The sequence below is a fragment of the Paralichthys olivaceus genome, chromosome 16 (genome assembly GCF_024713975.1).
Source record: "Paralichthys olivaceus isolate ysfri-2021 chromosome 16, ASM2471397v2, whole genome shotgun sequence".
Taxonomy (NCBI): domain Eukaryota; kingdom Metazoa; phylum Chordata; class Actinopteri; order Pleuronectiformes; family Paralichthyidae; genus Paralichthys; species Paralichthys olivaceus.
In genome coordinates, this window is record NC_091108.1 from 5,547,338 (window position 1) to 5,572,948 (window position 25,611).

Below are 25,611 nucleotides of genomic sequence, written 5' to 3' on the forward strand. Positions count from 1 at the left end.
TCCTGTGCTGTCATGTAGCACACATTACTCTGTGCCGCATTCTGCGCAGCATTGCATCACGACCTTGCTGTTAGTGTCCTTACATGTGCACCCATGACACGACACACCTCATGCAAGATGCTGCATGTTCTGCCATGTCATGCAACATATATATATTTAATATGCGAGCGGACACACAGAATGGCATGTTTGTTGCATTTACGACGTGCAGGGGAGCTGCTGTAGTGTCAGCAGCATTCAACACTCAGCACAACCCTCCACTTTGCAGAATATAAAACAATTTGTGCTGTGTCGTCTCCTATTCCTTCTCAGATCTTTGTGCTCAAGGGCCTCGCCAACCTGCTGGCTACTGTAGTGGAGGAAAAAAAAAAAACAAAGACGAAGAGGACAGGCTTGTTTCTCTGCCCCCGTCCCTCTGCAGGAATTTTCTGCCTTTGATTTCTTCTTTTTTTCAATAACCAAGGGCTCTTTTCACTGTTGCCAACTCAATGAAAGCTTACGTGTCCTTCATCCATTTCCAACCCACCACTCTCTTTCTCCCTCTCTTCCTCTCGGCCTCTCTTACCGCTGCTGTCTCGTCCTCTTCGTTTCTCTGCATTCCCCTTTTTAAATATAGCTTCTTTGAAAATGCTGTGTGTTTCTTGTAGCTCCAGTCTTTTGAAGGAGTGTTTCAGATCATTCATGTCTCTCTCCCTCTCCCTCTCTCGTGGCTTAAGAGGTGCGCTTAAGATGCAGTGAAATGTTGTTTAAGCTGATCACTTTATGTATGATAACACTCTTAAAGGGAATTCATATTATCTCAGGCCTTCAGCTGATAAATCAGTACTGTGGATATCAGACAGGAATATATTTTAGAGATTGGACGTGAGTAGCATGGTAGATAGAAGAGCTTTTTGAAATCTGTGTCATCACTAAGAGAAAAACATAAAACTCTCCTCTGATGGTAAAATAATAAATATGGTTGACGAGTAAATATTAGGTTATGTTTTCACCCCTGTTGTTTGTTTGTCTGGTTTAATGCAAAAACTCACTGACAGATTTGTATGAAATTTGGTGGAAGGATGTGGCATGGCTCAGAGAACAAGCTATTCCGTTTTGGTGTGGATCCAGGAATTTCACCTCCTTTAGCTTTGCAAGATAGGATTGTTTTTCAATGATTTCTCAGGGAATGATTCACCTACCCTGGATATTTTTTTTTTTATAAGTGTTTGCAATTTTTTTTATAGTCTTTTATTTTAAGTTTTACTGTTGCTCTGTTTTCACTTTTTTAAAATACACTTCCATCTGCTTTGCCATAGTTTTATAAGCTATGTCAGCCTAACGCACATTTTTGTACAGCTCCAGTTCTTTGTCTTTAAATGTGTATTTATATTTGGCGTCAGTACTCTGCCTCAGCTACTTGTGTCTTTCAATATCCTTATTTTTTAAAACATATGTATTGTCAATATCTCCATTAGCACATACTTCTTTACAGAGCTATAGACTCCCATCTCACTGCCACTAATTTTTACCTTTAATCATTCTCATGCTCTTGTGTTTGACTGTTTTGTGTGCTACTGGATGCCTAAATTTCCCTTGGGATCAATAAAGTATCTCTCTATCTATATATCTATCTATCTTTACCAATCTAAGGGGCCTATCGGGCCTTTATGGAGGTTTTTCTTGTTAAAAATGTCTCATTATTGTTATTTTTTTTCGATATAACTGCTGCTCTGAGGCATAAATCGTGCACCTATAACACAATAATGTCACTGATTGTTCAGTAGTGGTTGTAGTAGTAGTAGTAGTAGTAGTAGTAGTAGTAGTAGCTCCAGGATTTCATCACCAACAGTCGTCAGTCTTACAGAGTCTTTGTAGCTTCAGCTGATCAAAGAAGAATGAAATGAGCAGCAACACAGACTGAATTCGAAGCTTTAATCTGTTAAGCAGCAACAATTTAACTGTGTTCATATCATGCAGATACATCAGAAACATTCTGTTTTATGTTCTCATGCTCATTTGTGTTGCGTCGCTGCTGCATGACATGGATCTAACTTACGCTCCACTTTGAGACTGAAACCACATTATCATGTCCAGATATCAGGCTGCTCCATGCAATTTGCAGCAGAGTGCAGGTGTGACTTTTATTCTTCTGACCATTTCCTCTCAGGAAGGGAGGTGCGGCAGCAGCTCGACGAGGGCTCACTTCAAATTGGGTCTTCATTCTGTCCGACTGCTGAGACGGTAACTGCAATCATTACCATGTCTCACTGCATGTTGGTTAATGATACAAAGCTCTGTGTGTTCTCATCATTAACTTCCATTAACTGTTTTCCTGCCTCATTGAATCCTGCGTTAATTGTGCAACAGTTGTAAGATGAAAGCATCCTGCTCTGGAGACTGCGTTCGGTCCCCTGATCATTGTGTATCGACAACATTTCTGACTTTTGTGTTTAACCTTTGAGTAAAACACCTTTGATGCAAAATCCAATTAATAATAAATGAAATATGTTGAGAAAAATATCACCTCAGTCTTTATAACAACTTTGTGTTTTGGGGAAAAAAGGTTTGATAATGTAGCAAAAGATATTTATACATTTTATTTCTTATTTTTTCTTGAATATATTGATTAGCCTTGATAAACTTTCTTATTCGTGAATGTTAAATCAATTAATCACCATATTTTATCATGTTAAAGTTAATTTTTATTCAAATAGAGGGCAAAATGCAGTTGAAATGTTAATAACATAGATAAACTGACTGTTTGACATATTTGTATCCAAGAAATGTTTGTTGGAGATACTTAAAGACGTTTCACCCAGAGCAGGAGTGAGATGGATTACTGGAAACTGATGCAGATACAGAGATTCCAGAGTAAAAACAGATTCAGATTTACAATTTAACCATAAATATTATAAATAATAATAATAAAATGAACGTTTGTGCTCGGCTCCAGATTTTTCTGGCTAACAGTCGGCTCTGGTTTCACATCCAGTCCAAAATGTTTGTTCTGTTCAGAGCTGAAGAGTCCTGTTTCCCTCAATCAACCATTTTCTCTGATAACAACAACCAGACGTGTAAGTGTATATCTGCTGAGTCTGAAAATTCATTTATTAGATTAAACTGGGGAGACCAAATGTTTTCTGATGAAATGCAGATGGGCTGCAACACGGTAACACGCTAACGACTGCAGGCGGTCTCATGAGCAAACCATTTTCTGTTAAAAATCAAGGAAGAAGTCAAGGAATAAGCAGCATTTAACTTGGTTTAATAAACTGATTTATAGCAGAGATGCACCACAAACAAAATAGAATAAAATAATTGGCAGAGAGGGCTGAGAAACAAAGATGTCCCTGAGCTGAAATGAGCCAAATTCCACTTCTGACAAAAAATATGAATGTGGAAAAATACCACCCATCTCACCAAAAGAGATAAAAGGTGGTTAATGGAAATCCTGGAGTGAAGGGGAGAATAAGCGAGGACATCTATTGAACAGTTGCTCCATTTTCTTTGTAGAACAGATTACATTGGATAATCTAAAAATATTGTTCAAATATTGCAAAGAATATTTTTTTCTCTCTAATGAAGAACATGAAAAGAGAATATTTTTACTTAAAAGCATCAAAATCGTTGATGCATGTTAACTTGACAAAAAAATAAAATATTCCCCACATTATGCAGCAGGACACATTTCTTATCACAGGAAAACTATTGGTTGTCATTTCTGATGTGAAATACAACATGACGCTGGAGCCAGTTTCTGCAGATAAATGTTATAAAACCTATAACTTGTCCTTGTGTTGGAACATCTACATACTAGTAATTTTCTTGTATGTACTATGCAATTTGGTTTCAGAACAAACCACAGGAGCAGCTGCTTGGTCCTATATGTTGTTGTATGTTGAACTGCAGAAGTTCCCTCTGGTGTTGTTTTACATATTTCCTGACATGAATCTAAATCACGTATTTGATTTATTTCTCACGGTTCAGATTTCAATATTAGTCGATATAGTTCTCTATCCAGAGCAGCTCAGTCGCCACAGGTGCAGATCGTTGTGTGCTCTCTGATTCTTTTCCGTTTGTCCTACTTTTAAGCAGATTAAATCATGAATAATGAAACAATTATTATACAGCTCATGACTCAAGTGTAAACAAAAGATTTAGCCCCGCTGCTAGATGTTAAAACACAAGGTTGGAACCCTTGACTGCCACATGTTTGATGGACAAGCCTTTTAAAACATGGACTACTTTAGAGAAAGGACTGAATAGAAGTCAGTAATCCGTTCTGATGCAGTGAAAGATTTGTTTGTAGCCGTAATTTCAGGCTTTTCACCACTATTTTGATTCCTCGAGTTTCATTCAATTCTTCACATGTCAAAGTCTCAAACTACTTATGGCAGTACGCAGTACCTTTGTATGTAATATTTATCTTTCGGATAAGAAGGTGCACAATATCATGACCACACTAAATACCACAGGTAATGACTTTCTCTGCCTGTGAATTTCACGTGTAAACGATAATCTGACGACCAATCAGCATTGACTTCTGCTGCTTGTGTATGTTCTGGTTTCACTGGACTTCATAGCTGTGTCTCAATCCAGGGACCAGATGATTGGAGGAGCAACAATGAATTGTGGGATATGTTGGGGGTGGAGGGATCTACCTGGTGGAACGTCCTCCAAGTCTGTTTGGAGGAAGGGTGTGAACCTCTATTTAAATTTATGATCCACATTCCTCATTTGAACGCCGGCAACAGGCAGATATTTGATATCCCCCCCTCGAAAATGCATGTACCAGATAATCTTCATCTTCATCACCTTAGGTTTCTTACTCATAGTGTATATGCTATGTAATGTAGACCACAGTAAATGTTCTGCTTAATGTGTTTTCTTGTCTCAACAACCTCTCAGAGCCATGAGTCACATTCACACATATTCTATAACAACTGCAGTGTTTTGTCTGAGGAAACTTAGATGGGAGGAGCTGTAGATGGAACAACTGAGCACTTAGTGGACGACCCGCTCTACCTCCCAAGCCACAGCCGCCCCACGACTCAGCAGGAAAGTAAATGCACCAGTATTAAATCCGCCTTCAAACCATCAAGTACTAACTGAGGGGCTTCTCGATAGAAATGAATCTCTTTACAAGTAATTTCTCTCGGCTGATTTCCCCATAGAGTTCAGTATAAAAAATTAATAAGGAGGAACAGCTGATAAAGGGACCCATGTATGAGGCTTCATTCCAGGAGTGTTATGGTTAGAGGATGATTTGGGGCTGCAGACTCTTTTTGATTTGCAGTAATTTAACTGACCGTTTATTCCAAGTTATGGCAATAATTAATAACAGGAAAAGGTATTGTTCCAATACTCAGATGGATATAAGTTGTTAAATTGGCTGCAGAAAATAGGATTCAAGATTCTATATGTCGTTCATTCGTTAATGAAACATCTCAGTGCAGAAAGCAGCATATATCCTGTGTTACATTCAATACAAGGATAGTTCTGTGAAACCTGATTGGACGAAGTTTATTTGATGTCTGGAAAAGACAAAGCACGGTTGCCCTCAAAGGACTCTTTGCAGCCATTGCTGCCGATGTCATGAAATGCGTGAAGCTGAAAAACAGGCTCGGTTTTGGCCACTAGAGATGCGTAACAGCGTTATTGAGCACATGCGCCAATTTCTCTGTCTGGCACATACATATTGATGATCGTTTTATCAGAACTATGGTCTGCCGCTAAGTGTAGCAGTGCTGCCTTGGCTTCTTATTTGTCTGAGAGGATCCTATTCCTGGATCATTGTGCCCTGCACAAGGTTTTCATTTGTATACTCAAAGAAAAAGAAGACTCCTGCACACTGTCGCTCGATAAAGAGCGTGTGTGTGTGTCCGTTTGTCTGTGTGTCTGTGTGTGTGTTGAATGGGGGACCTACCTGGTTGCCCAGATGCAGGAGACATTAACGACAGGTTAAAACCTTGTGTCATTTGTCCCTGTTACTATGGAAGGTGCGGTGGAAGGTGCGGGCAACAGTTCAGAGAGGGGGCTCTGCCAAGCTAACGATTGATCATTGGGAGGTTAGAAGGCGGACTAGATGAGTTGTCAGAATCCTAAAGATATTCAAGTCCTCATTACCGGGGGTCACAGTGTCCATGCCCTGCACGTTCAGCCGAGTCGCTTGAGTGCTCATGCACTAACAGTCAAGCTGCACTGTAAGCAGAGCCCTCTCTCTGTCCCATTGCACTGCTTCACACTGCAGTTACTGGAATCTGGTCTTGATTGCCAGGGATTCAGCTGGAAATGCCCAACTTAGATTTTAGGTATTCTTGATTCCTTCTTCAAATTTGAAAATTGCATTTTGGCTGCAAGGACTGTGCAGCCAAGGCTCTCCAATCAGAATTTTCTTATTATTTGAATGTGAGCAAGCTGAAAAAATCATTACACTTATCCTTGTCAAAAGACAGCTTGTTAACATGTTGGTGATGGTCACTGAACGGTGGGGGAATATTTCCTGCAACCGTCTCCCAAGGCTGTCTTAAAAAACAATTTCAAGTCCCAGTGAAAGAGCCAGAAAGTTGGTCTGCACTTATAAATTATAGATTACAGTCTTGTCCTGAGCCTTCACAAGGTGAGAGCAAGGATGAGGGTGAGGACTGGGGGCTGGATGCTTTTTATTTGCTCTAGAAAATGAGGATAATGGGGCAGTATTTATAAATGTTCTATTCTCAGGGATGATACATGAAGTTGCTTATTGCAGAGGTTCCCAGAGTGGGGCCTGGATGAGCTGGAGGGGCTCCCCAGGAAAACGAGGAATAGTTTGATTCGACTATTTTAATGAGACAATGTTTGAACAAGTCTTTATTTAACCCTTCCTACTTCCCATCATATCTCCAAAATCATATTATTTATTTACAGATTTGCAATGTAAACATGAGATATTGACTCACACCATCCGGAGGGAGTGTTGGTACATGATACTCTTCATTCAGTACATCTTGTGGAATCAGGAGTTATGCATTTCACAGGTATGAAGAATAAAAAATAGAGACTGTATGGATACAAGCAGAAAGAAAAAATTGATGCATTATTGAGTATAATCCGCAGATACACGCAGGGTTCCAGAAGCATAGATACATGCATGATACATTCATACATTCATACATTATCTATACTGCTTATCTGTTTGAGGGGCTGGGGGAGCTGGAGCCAGTCCCAGCTCACATTGGACAGGTCACTGTTGCAGGGTCAACATGGAGAGACAACCATTCATACTCTCATTCACACCCCACTGTCAATTTAGAATCTCCAATTAACCGAATCCCACTGTCTTTGGACTGGGGGAGGAAGCAGGAGTACTTTACTTTACTTTACTATATATTTAAAACATACACACAGAAATTCACAAATGACTAAAATGGATAAAAATGTCAGTAATGTCATTGATACAATTAGAAATCATACTACTTATTATAATAGATATTGTTATTGGGGGCATGTACAGCTTGTCCTATAAAGAAGACACATGGAAAGATGATATTGATCACATACTTGCTGGTAAATTAGTCCAATCAGGAGGAGCTTTAAACGTAAATGCTCTCTGGGATATTGGCTGAAAGACGGCAGGAACAGAGAAGAGCTGCGTAGAGTATCTCAATAGATAATAGGAGGAGAAAGATACCATCATCTATCTTAAATACCGATGATAATGGAAATGTCCACATTTGAAAATAAGCTGCAGCCAGTGACACTGTCACCTTACAGTAGGAGAGGGCAGAGAAAGGGTTTCGTACATTATACAGTGATGTGTTGTAAATGGGCAGCCGATGACAAATCTATACAGTCGATTATAAGCTAGATTTAGATTTAGATACAGTCTGATGTACATCAGCATCATCAAGAATTGTTATAACAAGTAATGTTGTCGTTGTTCTGGGTCATGTATCGTAATGTTATCGTTATCCTGGGCCATGTATCGTAATGTTATCGTGTTTCTGGGCCATGTATCGTAATGTTATCGTGTTTCTGGGCCATGTATCGTAATGTTATCGTTGTTCTGGGCCATGTATCGTAATGTTATCGTTGTTCTGGGCCATGTATCGTAATGTTATCGTGTTTCTGGGCCATGTATCGTAATGTTATCGTTGTTCTGGGCCATGTATCGTAATGTTATCGTTGTTCTGGGTCATGTATCGTAATGTTATCGTTGTTCTGGGCCATGTATCGTAATGTTGTCGTTGTTCTGGGTCATGTATCGTAATGTTATCGTTGTTCTGGGCCATGTATCGTAATGTTGTCGTTGTTCTGGGTCATGTATCGTAATGTTATCGTTGTTCTGGGCCATGTATCGTAATGTTGTCGTTGTTCTGGACCATGTATCGTAATGTTGTCGTTGTTCTGGGCCATGTATCGTAATGTTGTCGTTGTTCTGGGCCATGTATCGTAATGTTATCGTTGTTCTGGGTCATGTATCGTAATGTTATCGTTGTTCTGGGTCATGTATCGTAATGTTATCGTTGTTCTGGGCCATGTATCGTAATGTTATCGTTGTTCTGGGTCATGTATCGTAATGTTATCGTTATCCTGGGTCATGTATCGTAATGTTGTCGTTGTTCTGGGCCATGTATCGTAATGTTATCGTTGTTCTGGGTCATGTATCGTAATGTTATCGTTGTTCTGGGCCATGTATCGTAATGTTATCGTTGTTCTGGGTCATGTATCGTAATGTTATCGTTGTTCTGGGCCATGTATCGTAATGTTATCGTTGTTCTGGGTCATGTATCGTAATGTTATCGTTGTTCTGGGCCATGTATCGTAATGTTATCGTTATCCTGGGTCATGTATCGTAATGTTATCGTTGTTCTGGGTCATGTATCGTAATGTTGTCGTTATCCTGGACCATGTATCGTAATGTTATCGTTGTTCTGGGTCATGTATCGTAATGTTATCGTTGTTCTGGGCCATGTATCGTAATGTTATCGTTATCCTGGGTCATGTATCGTAATGTTATCGTTGTTCTGGGTCATGTATCGTAATGTTGTCGTTATCCTGGACCATGTATCGTAATGTTATCGTTGTTCTGGGTCATGTATCGTAATGTTATCGTTGTTCTGGGCCATGTATCGTAATGTTATCGTTATCCTGGGTCATGTATCGTAATGTTATCGTTGTTCTGGGCCATGTATCGTAATGTTATCGTTATCCTGGGTCATGTATCGTAATGTTATCGTTGTTCTGGGCCATGTATCGTAATGTTATCGTTATCCTGGACCATGTATCGTAATGTTATCGTTGTTCTGGGCCATATATCGTAATGTTATCGTTGTTCTGGGCCATGTATCGTTGTTCTGGGCCATGTATCGTAATGTTATCGTTGTTCTGGGTCATGTATCGTAATGTTATCGTTGTTCTGGGTCATGTATGGGTCATGTATGGTATTTGTATCATATCGTGAGTCATGGGACATGTTGCTTTAAGCTTCCTAAACAAAATGATCTCTGGCAGAAAAACGTGCAGCTGCAGTTTCATCGCCTCTCTCCAGCAGGTGCCTGGTGTAGAAACAGGAATAAAAACGAAAGGTCCCCCAGGTTTGAGTTGAGTTCAGGGGGCACAGCATCGAGCACAGGCGAGTGAATCCGAAAAAAATCCCGCTGATCGACCTGTGTTTGTTTTGTCCACAGAGGCAGAGAGAAGCGTGACTGTGAGGGGGGAGATCCGCGCACTGCTCCCTGCCTGCCACTGCTCCTTCTGCGGGGAGGAGGGACGGACCGAGTGCGCACCGACTTCTGCCGCACAACTTGAAATTTACTTGCAAGAGAGAAAAGAAGTGAGGTTTCTCCTCCTCTCTGGCTTTTTTGTTTTTCTCGCTCGAGCCGCCACACGGAGCTCTTGAGCGGGGCTGACGTGAACGCGTTAGCCGAGGAGCTGCCACGAATAGATCCGGTATCCACGACCCCGGTCGGCGGAGCAGGGTAAGGACCTCGTGTTCCTCCGGCGGCTGGACTCGTATCTTTCAACCCCTCCACCTCTCTCTCTCTCTCTCTCCCCCGGGGCTGGTTTTCCCTCAGGTCCGCTGCCCTTGTGGTTGAATTTTTTTTTTTTTCTTTTCCATGAAGTGGATTTCTACAAACCGAAGCCGGGACTAAACGCAGCGGGTCAGGGGGAAGGAGAGAAATGCCAACGGCGGTGACACGGAGGAGATTGAGTGAGTGCACCGTTATCTGCTTCTGTGTCCCCCATTGAACTTGAGACGCAGCTAACTTTGTGACACCGGGGTTAGCTAACGTTGTGTGTCCGTGTGTGTGTGTGTGTGTGTGTGTCCGTGTTTAGCTGGTCACAGTTAGAAAAAGACATGTCCTTTTCTTTCTTTCTTTCTTTCTTTTTTTTTTTTTTTTGAACGGGTGAATACATGGAAGCCATCTACCGTCTCTGTCTCTGTGGCTGAACCGGGCTCCGGCTAACGTCAGGGCGGCGAACACAGTCCTGAGTCGCCGCTGTTTTTAAAAAAGAGAAAAATTGCGCAAACTCTGAATGCGGAGCGAGCAACTTTTATATGAGAATGAGAGCAGATGCTAACGAGGCTCACACACACACACACACACACGTAGCCTTTATTTCAACATGAAGGTGTGTGTGTGAGAGAGTGTGTGTGTGTGTGAGTGTGTGTGTGTGTGTGAGTGTGTGTGTGTGTGTGTGTGTGTGTGTGTGTGTGTGTGTGTGTGTGTGTGTGTGAGTGTGTGTGTGTGAGTGTGTTCGTCACTTCTCTCTCAAGTGATTTTTCTGAGCACTTTTCTTCGTGAACGCGGAGCTGTTGTGTTTCCAGGGGATGAAAAACGTCAATCATGCAGCAAATCTGTGGAGAATAAAAACACAAATAATCCTGAAATAATCAACAGGAGCAGCGGTGGTCTGTGACATCCATGTTTTTCATTTTTATATTTTTATTTCATTGCATTGTTATAATTTCCTTGCATTGGAAATGAAGGTGCTACCCCCTCTACTCTCTCCCTGGGGAATCTGCAGTCTTTGCAGTTTCTTTATTAATCAGCAGCACACACATGTATTCTCAGTTTCTATGTGTCCATGAGCATGCACACACTTCCATGTGATGCATGTGTCATTCATCTGCCCTCAAACATCACCACCACCGCTGCTGCTGCTGCAGTACAGGCTGCGCACACAGGTTTGATGCCATGACTTGGCTCCTTGCAGCTGAGGCAAAAAAGAAAATGGATTATTTTTTTCAGCAATCATCGGTTAGAGAACTCAATTGTCAAACAGTTTTCTGTGACAGGTGTGTCACTTCACTGAATAGCAATAAATCCCTCTTGAGGTATTGAACGGATCTGAAAGGGTGGTGGTGCAGGGGGGGTTGTCTTTCACTTGGTGGAAACAGAGAAACGGTTTCAGTGTTGCATCAAGCCCTGCAGCCCTGTCGAGTTTATTTAAAGAAAGGATTGGAAGCAATTTTGTGTGAGTGACATGCCGAAGTAGCCTCATGGCCATCCTTTATCAATACACGAATCCGATTATAGCTGTCACAGGCACAATGAGGAGACCTTCACCACGAGCCAAACTGTAACAGGATGATGCAGGGTGGGTTAGTTTCTTGGAATTGCATCAGAAGCTTTCTGCAAATAAACCTGCAGGCCTCACTGCATGTTTGGGTTTTTAACCTTAAGCTCCTGCAAGTTGAAAAGAAAGTGTCATGGTGTATTTCTAGTCTAGATTGAGGGCAATTTGATATTTAACTGTCCTGTAGGCTGTAGCCCCACTGTGCTACTGTATATGCGTGTCAGTCTACTGTAAAGCATCGTGGCTTTTACGTGTGATTTCATCAACACTAAAGAATAGATGCTGATTAGGGGAAATATGCTAATTTATTTCGCAAAGCAAAAATTCATAGTTACCTGTTGTTATTTGTTGAATGGATATTTTCAGATGTATGAAGATCAGATTCAGTATCAATATAAGTTGTCAATATATGTAAATGTAAATGATGATATGTAAATCACATGATCTATCGCTGATCCACACAGATCCAGATTCCATTAATCATATATATATATTTATAATAATAAAATTCAAGTAAAATTTGCCACAAATTGATCTAATAATTAACCAATCAGTGAGTAAACTGTTCTACAAGGATCCAAGAGGCTCCATTTTCTTATATAATTTTGTATATATTTTGCTTTTGTGTAATTCACTAGAGCCTCATGTAACAATATATAATACCAACAATAATGATATGTAATGTTAATAACTATTTGACAGTATTGGTATCCACTTTAGTGTCAGATATCCAAATTCAGGTATTGGAGTTGAATTTGAAGTGAAATAAAGTGGATCAGTACATGTGAAGATGTTTTTTCACTGTAACCTGTGTCGACAGGCCTGTTAGGTGCCATGCTGCTGAAGCATTATGGTTATCTTCAATCATGCTGGCCAAGTATTGCAGTGAAGCTCCAGGGTTTCCTTTCTGTGTATATTCTGGTTTATCTTCCTGTTTATTTTCCATTTTTGTGGACTGTGAAAGACATTATACAACAAATCATATATTTTTTTGCTATTTTGTAAAAAATAATATTTTCAACATGTTTAGCATTCATGTTTATTTGCTGAATTTCGGCACATTATCTCAAGCTATGCAGCCTACTTTATACTCAAACCACTTCAAAACAAAATGATTCACGAGAATTCATTTGATTTACTTGACCTAATCCCCATGAACCCAGGGGGATTACAGGGTGGCCCACAGTGGATCGGTGCATAGTTATTCTTTTTGTTTCTTGCCGGATGAGTCAACAGTTAATTTGGTGTTTCTGTTAGAGGAGTTTGAAACCGTTCCTGGGCCTGTTGCTGGTGACGTCATCTGCTTGGCATACATACAGGGAAAAGCTTGGTTACACAGAAACAATAACCAATCGTCAGCGGAGAGACATGTTTGGACTGTATCTTCTTTTCACAACCAAAACTGATGTGAATCAACACCAAACAGCTTTAGAAACCATCATAGTTACACCATTTACCAAATAATACAATTTTTTAATGCTGAATCCGTTCTGCTATATGATCTGGCTCCATCCCTGACCTGTGGGAGCGTTTGTATGTATTTGTTTATGGTATTTCCTAGCAGGTCTTGGTCTAGGGCTAGTAGCCAGAGCATCTGCCTCAGCTTCCTCATTTGTCTGCGTTCTCTGGCAGGGCCCAGGGTGAATGGCACTGTTAAAGGGCTCCAGCTCCTCTGTGGCCACACGCTGAAAAACCGCTCGGCACAACCCTTTCCCAGCTGACGCTTTCTCATGCTTTCCATATGGGTAAAATCTTAGTAATTTCAGGGCCCTGGAGTTCTAATGAGAGGTTATGCCCATAGTGTGTCGGTCTGTGGTGGGCGGGATCAACGTTTCTCGACTTTATAGGGGATTATAACTGCTCTGAGATGCCTCGCACTGGCCCACTGTCAGGGCGTTGGCACAGAGAAACCAGAACTCCTTTTAACCAGGCAAACTGGCTCAATCTGGTTTTGTTGAGGGTTACAGGACCCAGGCATGGGGGTTACAGGACCTAGGCTATAAACTTAATTCAAGCATGTAAATCGGGTCGGTGAGTGTAGGTTTCAAGATCAAATTCTGTTACAGATACAAAATATGCTGAGTTTGTGCTTAGACATCAGGATGTTCTACTTGTTCGTCTATAGGGCCTGGAGCAATGGCTATTGTCCTGTTTACCTTCCCATCCCCACACAGAGACAGGGTGCTCTTAGCAGCACGCTTGGTGGATTTTTAACAATGCTTGTTCCTTAACGTCAGCAGCATAGAGGCAAAGAGTGATTTACTACTCTGTCTACGACGGTAATATAGGAGCAATTTGACTGCTGATTGAAACCAGGTCTCTCATTTCAGAGTCCACTGGTGGCATTATAAACCATTTACACCAGTGTTTTATAGGACAACCCTACTATGGGCAAAGTGGAAACAGACACAACCTAAAAATGGCCTACGCTACCACGTGAGGCCTATTTTTATCCATTCCTTGTGTGATTTGTTGTTTTTACCTCAAAGAGTGTTAGCGCTGCTGAGTGAAGTAGTGAATATGGATGAAACTGAAAGGTCATGTGTTAGGTTAATCAGTTCTGTCTGTTTTTCATTTAAGCACAAGGACCTCCTAGATATAGGAGTCCGTCTGCTTTGAATTATACAACCTTTTCTGGAAGTGCTAAAGCGTTTTCATCTCCAGACAGTACATCTGAATCAGAACTATAACCCAGGTTCTGTGAAAATTGGCTCAGGCAAATTGCTGTGTCTGCACAGGACATTTTTGTACTTGATCTCTATCAACATTTGTTAGGAGGCAGCCGTGACGCAAATGGACCAAGCAGCCTTAATTATGTTTTTACCACTTAAGCCTTACAAACACGCACAGCTCACAAGAGTCAAAAGGTTGGCAGACCTTCAAGAAGAAAGCTGTCAAGACTAATGGGCCAAGGATTTGGGGAATTTGATGCCTGTTTTAGGTTTTTAGTTTTAGGAAGTCAGTATTCAGTTAATGCTGCTGTTTTTGACTAAAACGCACAGAGCTAGCTGCAGCTGCATAACATTAAAAGCTTTCTGGCACACATAATTGACCATGGCTTTATTGTGAAGCAATAGAAGAATATAATGTAATAAGTTATGGCCCTTAGTGGTGCCACATACTTTTATTAGGTTTTGAATAGTGTTGGTTGGGTAAAGAAAGATTTATGTCTCAATTTGGATGTTTTCACTTTTTTGTTTTGTGAACTGATTACCACTTTGTAAGTGATCAAATGCAGATACCATTCTCAATATAACAGAGGTCGGCATTAGAAAATTTGTTTGCTTAATTAAATTGAGTTTCTCATGCACGTTCACAGTATAAAAATCAAAGATGAAAAAGAAAGTTGTTTCAAGTCCTCAGTTTATTATTTGCCAACAGCTCAAACAAAGCATTGCTCTCTCTTTTTTGGCTGTTAAAAGATTTTTTGATGTGAGAAATGGAACTTTCAGACAACTGTGGAATATCATCCACACAAAGTGCAGTTAGCCGCCCATTGGTATTCATAACAAAGTCTGGACTGAGATGTAGAAACTGTTGCTATTCGTCTGTCGTGCCTGTGATCTCAGATGGCCCAAGATGGCTTTGCATTCTCACCACAGAGGCCATCTAATTCAAAAGAAGCACCAGATAGTCCACATAATAGTCAAATATTCAATGTTTTGTAGTTTTTTTTATTATTATTTATCCTGGTTTTCCATATAAGGATGCATACACGTGTAACTCTTTGTTTCATTTCTCTCCACTGGTTTAAAGGTAATTATATGAAGCCTTTCATTTTTTGTCAATTTCTAACTACAGCTGCAGATGGTATAATTATCTTTTATTATTATTTTTCCATTATTGTCAGTGATTACAGAGGCTTAAATAGTTAAGTATCAATAACAGCGTGTTTAGTGAACTGTTATTAACATCAGTGGCATTGCTAGCTCAACCATGTGAAAATAAACGATTGTTTTTGTCCAAACATGGTAATTACAGGTTTGAGGGTCTCTGATGAGAGGGGTGCTTACTCATAACATGCCTGCTGGTCGTGTAGGAAAATAGTTTCTCAACAAGGTAATGCAGTTTTATATGTTTTCATAACATATAATTAAAATGAAATAAATGTAGAGCGTAAATAACTGGTGAAGTAGTTGATTTAGATTGAATGAATGGAACATTTTATTAATTGATTAATTATTATTATTATTAAATCAAATATTCACTGGTACTAACTTTGCTTCTGAGTAATATCTATTGCATAGTGAATATTTAGGACTGATCATCACCTGATGTTGGCCAGTGAGGCTTCATATATTGTCAATATTTTGTAATTGGTTTGGCCTTAATTTGTATGAAAGTCTGAATAACTGGTAATGATAGTCATTGACTGATAATAGCGTGCATCCATGTGGTATAACAATCTAGTATCACTCAGGGTCTACACTGTGCTTGATCTGGTAAATCTGATGAATACAACAATTGACCAATACCATTTACTCAATATCTGTTCGACAATAAAGTCATGTGATCGGTCTGCCTGTTTTGACACCACATTTGGTTTCTGTTGTTGTATTGTAAAGCAGTGCTTTTGTTTTGTGTCATCCTGCTGGGAAACAACTTGAAATGGGACCAACATCCATTGTTTAATTTCTGCTCTCGAATGTTTTACTTTTATACTTTCATAAAGCTGAGTGTTATAGTGAATTCAAAAAAAGGAAATGTGAGAATTGTGTCAGGCAGTTAAAACTGCGATGCTACTGTAATGCATCAAATCCAACTGTGAATTTTATGAATCATTAGAGTCCAAATAGCTTCATGTCTCCTACAGTTGTCTAATGTGTGTGAGTTAATCTTCCATTTATGATCCTAACATAGATTCTGCATGGATGCTCATCCTGGGTTATGGCACACGCAACAGTTTTATCACATCTTGTCTATTGGCAAATTTTACCAGCGAGTTGGCGGGTGTGACATGCATGTAAGACCTTAGTGACTTTGCCGTGCATCTGTCCAGTCAGCACATGTGCACAGATGACGTCTTTCATTACGGACGAATCGGGGGACAGCAACCATCATTCATTTTCTTTGTCATTGTCAACCTATTCTTTTCAGGTTCCCATCTAATTAGAAGACACACACACACACACACACACACACACACACACACACACACACACACACACACACACACACATACACAGACACAAGCTCTACCAGAATTGATGCAGACCATTACATGAAGGTCAAACAGTCAGCCGTCTTATCAGGCTAGACTTAAATGTCACACACTCCATGCTTCAAAATGGAGGGAAAATGACATATTCACATAGGTTATGTAGATTAAACATTGACTGCAGTGAACAAAGAGCCAGTCTTCACATAGTTTGACTTGGATGGTTATCAGGAGTAATTTATACGAGCAGTGTGTGCCAAGACAAAATATCCTTTGAGAGATGGGAAACATGTTCTTGCCTCTTACCCTATTATTCACCGATAGTGGCATTCTTTAGAATAGTTGCATAAGTGATGATGGGATGGAAATGTTTGCAATGTGACATAAAACTGTTCTTAATTATTTTTGGAGAAGGAATCATGACATTTCATGATTTAGCTTGCATACTGTCTGGGAACGATCAGCACACCATAGCACTACCCTGTTTTTTTTTTTTCTTTCTAAAAAGCTCCTGTCCTAGAGGGAATATCTGTCCAAGCCATTAACAGTTTTGGCGAGAATACAGTCATACAAGCAAATGGAGTGAGGTTCTTGTGAGTACTTTCAGGTGCAAAAATCTTGCTGACTGCAACAGGATTGGAAATTGGCATCAACACACTTTTTCAGGACTCTTCACCAGGTGGCTTTTAGCTTATGGAAGCAGTGCATGGTAGTCCATGCCTGGCAGTTGGAGCACTTTAGTAAGGCTGCATTATGATAACTGTGAAGACGACCTAAATTCTATTTTATGCATACAGAAGAAAAAAACAAACGACAGCTCATGTGTTGATTGTAGCAAGCGAAGACTGTGACACAGGAACCTTCGCTGCCAGAAGCTGGGTGTGCTAAAGCGGAACAGTGAATGGCAGAAAACTGCTATGCTTGCACTCTGTCTGTCCTGCTGGTACGGCAGATGGATGGGATTTTAGGGAGTGGGGGGCGGGGGGGCCCTTTGGTGGTGAGGGACAGAGATGACAGCTCTTCATCCATGGAGGGCTACTGATGGCCTTGGCTCATCAGAGACCATTAGGGCTGACAGCATGTCATTGTGTCACACTAGAACTCATGGACAAGCAATGGATGAGTAAGAATAATAAATAAAGATAGCACTCTTGGAAATAAACAGGATTGTGTTAATGGAAGTCTAAAGATCTCTGCCCTCTTGTCTACAGCAGTTTTACATATGTGCTGCAGAGATGATGCTTTATTTGCGATATTTTTCCTGCTGTCCAAGTGCTTTCTTGGCCCGTGGCCTTTGCTTTCAGCAGAGAGCCTTCACAGTTCATGTCGGAGATGTTTTTCAAGATGGCGTGATTTGATTAAACCCAAATAAATGACACAAGTGAAGATGAGTGACTCTAATAAAGCCACGTAATGCAATCATTCTGTGACTGATTTAAGGTTGAGCAAAGCTTAAAAGAGTGCTGCATTCACGGCACTCTTTTAAGCATTGCTCACCCTTAGATGAGTGACTCTAATAAAGCCAAGTAATGCAATAATTCAGTGACTGACTTAAGGCTGAGCAAGGCTTAAAAGAGGTGTTCTCACAGCTCGGCTCAGATGGCACAGAAATTTTAAGAGTTTAGTGTGAGGCTACTTACTGTAAATAATTTACTCTCTGGGCTCTGCTCGAGCTTGTGCCTTTCAAATGCTGAAATGTGTGAAGAATGCCCACATGGTCAGACTGCGAAGAGGGATCTCATATCCTTGACACCCGTGGTTTACGTGGTAGAACAGACAAATTTGCCCCAAACATGCATGTGAGTTGTATTCTCTTCTACTTGATAACATATACATTTAAAATAGTAAAGCATTTGACTCAAAGGAATGTGTATGTACATGTTGTTGTGAAATTATGGAGGCTTAAGGTAAGACTGAATTTAATTTGTTACACTCATTATTTGGTGAATTTTGTACATTAAGCCCAACAATATTTGAGATATCACCCTTTTCATTCTTTGTTTTTATACCTTTCTCTGAATAAGACACTATACTCCAGTGCTTGTTATATGTCAAGCCAAAGTGATATTACTTGGAAAACTGCCGAGAGATAAGGCTGAAATCTGTATTATTTTCCATTGGGACATGGTTTTACTGCTCCACTCTCATATCTCTGTGCAAGTAAATGAAGCAACAGCGAATGAAGAAGCACTGAAACTTTTGAACTTGCTGTAATGGAATGTCCATGCAGTGACCGAAATGATAAGTTGTTTCCCGTATCCCGTTTGTATATAAATATGGGCTATGATAATATAAATGACCCAATATGCAGTCGCACATAACCAGCATTCATCAGGCTGACAATAAGTATGTTTCAAGGTTACACACAACCGTGCAGTGCTGAGATCATGTCGAATTTCCCCAACTGTCGTCAGAAAGTAATGGAATATCACAGCATGAGGTCATGGAGTAGCTTTGGTGGAGGGGGGAGGGAAACTCATTTGGCTCTCACTGTAATAAATGGAATTTATTATATGTTTAATGTTTATGGACACTGGATAAATGGCTGTTTTCCATTTCAACAAGGTCTACAGTATATTTTCCATTTCCTCACATGAATGAATGTCATGGATCCTGCATAGAAACATACATGTTTTCATTTTTATGTTTATATTTTTAATGGGACAGATGAATAATTAAGGAACTTCCATTAAAAATGGCTAATACAACATATCATAGCATTTACAGCCTGAGCTAATTTGTAATGTTTATTGCTGAAGTTTTATTGAAAGAAAATACATAAACAGAGCCTGAGAAATTACATATGCCACTATAAACACAAACATAAACATGAAATACAACAAATAAATGTGTTATAAATGCTTATAAAATTCTAAGGGATGACACCTGATCATCCATGACTGCTTTCCTCATCAGATTCAGAGACTTGGTATTAAAATGATCCCAGTTTTGAAGTTATGCAGATAAGGATTTCCACATATTGAAACCCTGAAGTAACAAGCTGTCTGTCCAAAGGAGTGTTATATGAAAGGATATTTTACAAGTCCCCTTAGATCAACCTAGAATAAGTAATGTTAAACTGTATTGCCAAACACCTTAGGCAATTCTTGTCATGCACACATTTATAGTCTGCATTTGTACATTTTATGATAGTATTAAAACTCAATGTATATAATATTTTTAGACCAAGGCCATAGTGAGACATTACCAACTGTTAATCCAAAACAGAATTGTTATATAGCATCTTAAAACACTGTATGCAACCATTTCAGTTTTAGTTTTACAGTCAATATATATTAGAAAATATATTTAATCTGGAGTTGAAAACTCTTATAGGAATATGAAGACACAACAGAAAGAAGCATTTTAATAAATGTCCCTTATATGATTTGTATAGACTGAGCATAACATTTTTGGTTATTACCTTGTCGGTGCTCTAACCATTCAATTCTTTAATAGTGACAGTATTTCTAAATTATCTCAGACTCTTCAGCATCTCTGCCCTGCAGGTTCTTGTTAATCAGATATGGTCTGATATAGTGGTCCTGCTAATTTATGTTCCTCTCAAACAAGTTATTGTTTCTAACCTTTATCTCCAAACCTATATTATCTTTATTGTTTGAAAGTATTGTATTGTTATTGCTTTTCATCTCATTGCACTCACTCAGTAAAATTGCCTGATTCTCTGGCACTAATACACATATGAAGTTTAGAATTGCCACTTACCCAAGGTACTTACCCTTGAGGTATTATATTGCAGTTGTACTGTGTAGACTTACTATAATTAACATACAGTTTGCACTGTGAGAAACTGAACAGGAACCTGGATATTGACAGCGCCTTGTGACTTTTTTTTTGGAAGTACTTCGTCATAGTTCAAACATTTTCCGTCACTACCTTTGTTTCTGCCTACCAGGGAGAGTCAAGAGAACCCTATGGATACAGCAAGGTGAGATCCATGCTGCTGCTCCTCTAAAAGGGCAATGATTCATGACGCTGGCTCCCCTGTCCCTGGGGCTGGGAGGAATAGCTGGCATTATCTTCTGCAAATGGGTTTGAAAATGCTCTTGGCCAGGTTGACCAAGGCACTGATTTATAGCTCAAGATGCACTGAACAGTTAGGCTCTCTTTCCAAGCATAGGTATGAGCCCCCCCCACCACTACATGCCTGAACATGTACACAAACTCACATGTATGCTCACACCTCCCCACTGCTCACAATCTGCATCATCAGTTTAAGTTTGCCCAGGCCATATATTAAGAAGAAAAAGAAAGACTTGAATTTATGACGCCAAAGTTGCAGAGTGAAAGAAGTAGCCCTATTGTTCTTAATATGTCAAGCCCAAGGATAAGCAGTTTTTCCACCTTTATCTTTCTTTGTCAAGGCTTATATATAGATATGAGCCTTATCCGTGACTTGAAGTAGAACCATTGTCAGAAAATAGGAACTGCCTCCTGAAAATTGTACCTTTTAATCTTGAATCTGAAGAGAAAAGTCTTCTCTCTGAAATAGTGTGAAATAGTGTGGTCAAGTCCTGCTGGATGCTTAAATCTTCAGAAAGCCTGCTGATTGCTTTGTCTGTCTTCCTCCCTAATAAGCTCTCTATCCATGTCTGAGCTTTGGAGCCTCCCAGCAGCTCTGAATTCCCACTTTCAGCAAGGTAATATGGCCCACAAATTTTGAGATAATTAATTGACAGAGTAAACTGAAAATGTTTGAAAAAGCTTTAGTCACTTGAAATGGTTCAGATTTATTTAAAGCTTTCAATTGTCACGAAGCAATTAACATGGCAAACAATTTCACTGAGCCTGTCGGAATGGCTAAGAATTTTCTAGTCCTTTTTAAATCAGACAAACTCCTGATTCCCACGCTGATTCCTGTACATCACTCAGTGATGGCCTTATGCTTCACATGCAGGCCGGTGCAGGCTCATTATTAAATCAACAAGGATTTACTAGCAGACGGGGGTGTAAGCAATAGAGTGTAAGCAATGACGGAATTGCCTGTATGTTTTCACATCAAGCATGATCTCCTGTGATTGTGCTTAGCTTGTTCTCATCAGAATTGCACAGCCTGGCGGAACAAGGAGGTGGGAAAGTCAGGCTGCAAACAAGGGTTGCACAAACCAGTTTGGACGTACTTTGTGAAGCGTTTAAAATGCAAACTGACAGGGAATGTTTTAGCCAACATCACCTGCTTCTAGTATTGCAGCCCAACCCATTAGCAAATACCCAATTCAGTCTCACCATTGTTACGTAAGATCTACAGAAAGGCAGCCCGTGTCCTGTCTCTCTAAGGAGCCGTTGGAGCTCTTTAGAGGATCAACAGTTTGGGTTTTAATGAGTGACATCTACACCCTGTATATCTCATAGGTCTCCACATGGAGTCTGTACAAACTTTCCTCCATCTTCAAAACCTTCTGCGCCCACCAGAAAATCTCCTTTCCCAAGATGGATGTTAATGTTTCTAAATAGTATTTAAAAGTGGATTATTTAAAGGCAACGTGTCAGACAGATCTTTAGCTGATGGCTTTGCAGCTTGACTTGAACCCACTTGGTTTTCTGTCTTTGCATGATGATTAGCTTTTATCTACTTTCCTTGCTTTGCTGTTCAGTCTTCTGTGCTAACTTACCTCATGTGATTTAGGTAGAGAACTCCCAGGGAATGGTTAATCCCTTTAAATCTCCTATGGGAGTGGAGTGAATGCAATCGAGTAACGACTAGCCGCATGTTGTGTGCACAAATTAGAGAAAAGAATGTTCTTTTTGTATTTGTCTCTACACAGGGTATAATCTTTCTTAGAACCTTTTGAGATGTTTGATTTTTATTTATATTGTCACCTTTTCAGTTTATTGTTCAGGCTATCACATTTGATCACTTTGAACTTTTTAATGAGCCTGCTGTGGCTTGGCAAGATAATAATTGGCAACTTCACCCTTGAGTATGGTGATTTGGAGATAAGACAAAGCAACTTGATGATTGACAGAAAAAAGTGCATTCAGTGATAGTCAGGTATTAAAACTTTTCAAGAATACCACATCAGTAAATCTCTGTGCTACATTTTGCTTTCACTGAACATTTTCAAAGTAGATGGAAAGGTGCATTGATAGTGGTATTCGAGATTGCTTCTCATATATGAAACTCTGAAGTAATAGAGGGAAAAGTCAAGACTTACCCACCCATACAAAGCTTAAAAGATGGGGTTTGAAGTGAAAAGCAAGAGACAGAACCAAGGCAAACAAAGAAGGCTGTTAAAGTTTTCGTTATATTCCCCTCTCAAAGGCTGAAGATCATCAATCTTTGATTTTAGAAAAAACTATGTAATATTTCAACAGCATTTACAACTGTTTTCTAGGATTTCATCCTTGTCTTTTTAGTTAGTGGTGACTGTCGTGACACCAGGCTTTGTATTGAATTAAGCTCTTTGTTCTAAAAAACCAATGAAAATATTTTGCAAAGCAAAGTACAACTACTTAATAACAAGACAATTTCTCACTTATGCTTACTGCAAGGCTTTTATACCTGCACAAAGCCAAGTCACTTTGATTCGATCTAACGTGAAGGCAAACTTTATCTGCCAAAGGAAGCACCACAACCAAACAGACATCTGAGTAAAGTCCAGCTGGCTGGGAAATGAGAAAGATTATTTTAATTGAAATATTAATTGGTGTTCTAATTGATTCTTAATGAGGTGAACCTTTGGTTGGTATCTGATTAGAAAGCAGGAAACACATTACGACACAAAACAGCCACTAACCGATAAAAGGCTAACAGCTTTAAACATGTTAATCAGGTTCCTAATCCGATATAAAACAGCAGACTACAGAACTGGTTTTTGAACCAAATCTGATCCTACAATTTTAGATCACTTATTCTTGTCTTGTTCCTTGGACAATACAACCCAATACAAAACTCCAATCAACAAACAACCTCCTGTATCCTGAAATCCAAGTTGGTTGGTTTGCAATCATTAAAACAATCAAAACTTTGATGCTATCAATTTTATCAAGCACAACTGGAAAGGGTATTAAGATGTCCATGATTGCGTTTGGCATTTTTAATCATATTAGACTGCTTAATTATCTTTGACAGCTGCATTGTTCATGACTCCTTTCACTGACGGTTCCACAATGTTTTGTTAGCATATGTTTTTTATAAAATTCAATAAATGAGGAGTGTTAGTCCAACTACTGTGTCAGTGTTAGAAAGAAGTTCAATGCCCTTTCTTCTTTGGGAACCAAATTAGGGCAAAGTAACACTTTCCCCTCAAAACAGCTCTTCTACTTTGCCAACCAGAAAATGCCAAAAATCATTAGTAATTGTGACGGCCTCTCATCATTGTGCATTGGCTTATGGTTACTGTGTTTTAATGGAGAGCAATTAAACATTCTTGACAGTTAGTGTACACGAAACAAAGAAAGGATTAAAAATGGATATACTACATTTTATGTAATTAATACTGACCCATATAGAAAATGGCTGGATAGGCCTTGATCCCAACTCGGGGCATTCGTCTAACCACACAGGAAATCCTGACTGCGTCTGTAAGCAGCTGGAGCGGTCTGAACCTAACCCCATTCGTGATGTATTAGGAAACTTTCCAGTCACGAATGGGAACAAGGTCGTGGAAACAGGAACTTTCCACATCTTGGGGTTAAGTGAATTAAGGTGGTTTTGGTTGAAAAATAACCGTCCCCCTTCGAAATGCAAACAGACAAAAAATTATTTATACGATAATCAAAAATAATTCATGATATATATGAATATTCATTGCTGACTTGTCCCATTGTTCAGAGGTTCATTTACATTTTAAGCAGCACATGGCCAAGGACTGTGTATACCTCTACCCAAGAGCCTCTGTAGCATTCCAATGAGTTTAGTCTTGCAGCAAGAGATGAGCCAATTGATTAGAGAAAGCCTGACCTGTGGTGGTAGCAGATGAGCAGTCACTTAGTTCTAAAGCTTCAAAGAGAACCACGGCAGTGATTGACCTTGTTCTAAATTAGGACAACAAACACCTTTGTGTCTATTTTGTAATCAGCGCTTAATATGCATTAATAACTTAATTGGATTTGTCAGATCAATGGATTTATTATACTTTGAAGTTTTAAGGAAAAGCAAGCCTTTTGACTTCTGATTTGTGTGTTGCCAATTAGCTGGCTCCCTCAGGCTTTCATAGGCAGGATTTTTTTTGTCACAGATGTTAAGTGCAAGTAAATGTTTGTCAATAATATGTCAGTCCATCTGGGTTGATAAATATACAGCATGTGTTGCTCTGGATGTGTGAAAACCAAGATATCAACATCAACTGTCAAAAACTGTGAAATGTCAGTAATTGGTTGTGAGATTAAATCACCTCTTTTTTAGTTTCTAGCCAAGATAAAAAAAAAGTGTGCATTACTTTAATATATACTGTAGTTTCTAGCTCAATCCTGATTTGATATGTCAGAGATAGCTTGGACATACATATATATATATATATATATATATATATATATATATATATATATATATATATATATATATATGTGTGTACCATGGGGATGCAAAAGCAATAAATTATCCACAGAGAAAATCCACTAGAAAATGTAATCAACAAATGTACCAACATATAATTTTTCCAATAATAGAATTTCAGCAGGTAATTACAACCAATGGGATGATATCCGGCTGTTTTGAGTAAGGTATTTGTGTTTTTTCTCGCTATGTTAAGCAATTCCTGTGACTTGAGAAACACTTTATTGTATTTTTCATTGGGATATGCTGACGTGAATGTGGTACTCAACATTTTGGGTGAGTGCATCCCTCTATGGTGCTGCTGAGCACCCCAGGCTACAGGATGATAAATTCAACGTTTCTTCTTCTTCAGTGTTGCATCTTTAATAACAGTGCTCAAAGATCACACTGG

The 25,611-nt window shown here is 39.5% G+C and overlaps 1 protein-coding gene across 16 annotated transcripts in view; it reads left to right on the plus strand.

Annotated features, from left to right (window-relative positions):
• The first annotated feature begins 9,505 nt into the window (after window positions 1-9,505).
• The window catches only part of LOC109638972 (receptor-type tyrosine-protein phosphatase F), a 157,438-nt gene continuing 141,332 nt past the window's right edge, over window positions 9,506-25,611 (plus strand). For 11 of the 16 annotated variants that reach the window (XM_069510784.1, XM_069510783.1, XM_069510787.1 and 8 more), the window contains exon 1: window positions 9,953-10,174. The gene's annotated coding sequence lies outside the window, so the exon portion shown is untranslated. Of the gene's footprint in view, window positions 9,564-9,650; window positions 10,175-25,611 lie in introns of those variants that run through there. The other 5 variants (XM_069510779.1, XM_069510782.1, XM_069510789.1 and 2 more) reach the window with 4 other exon arrangements.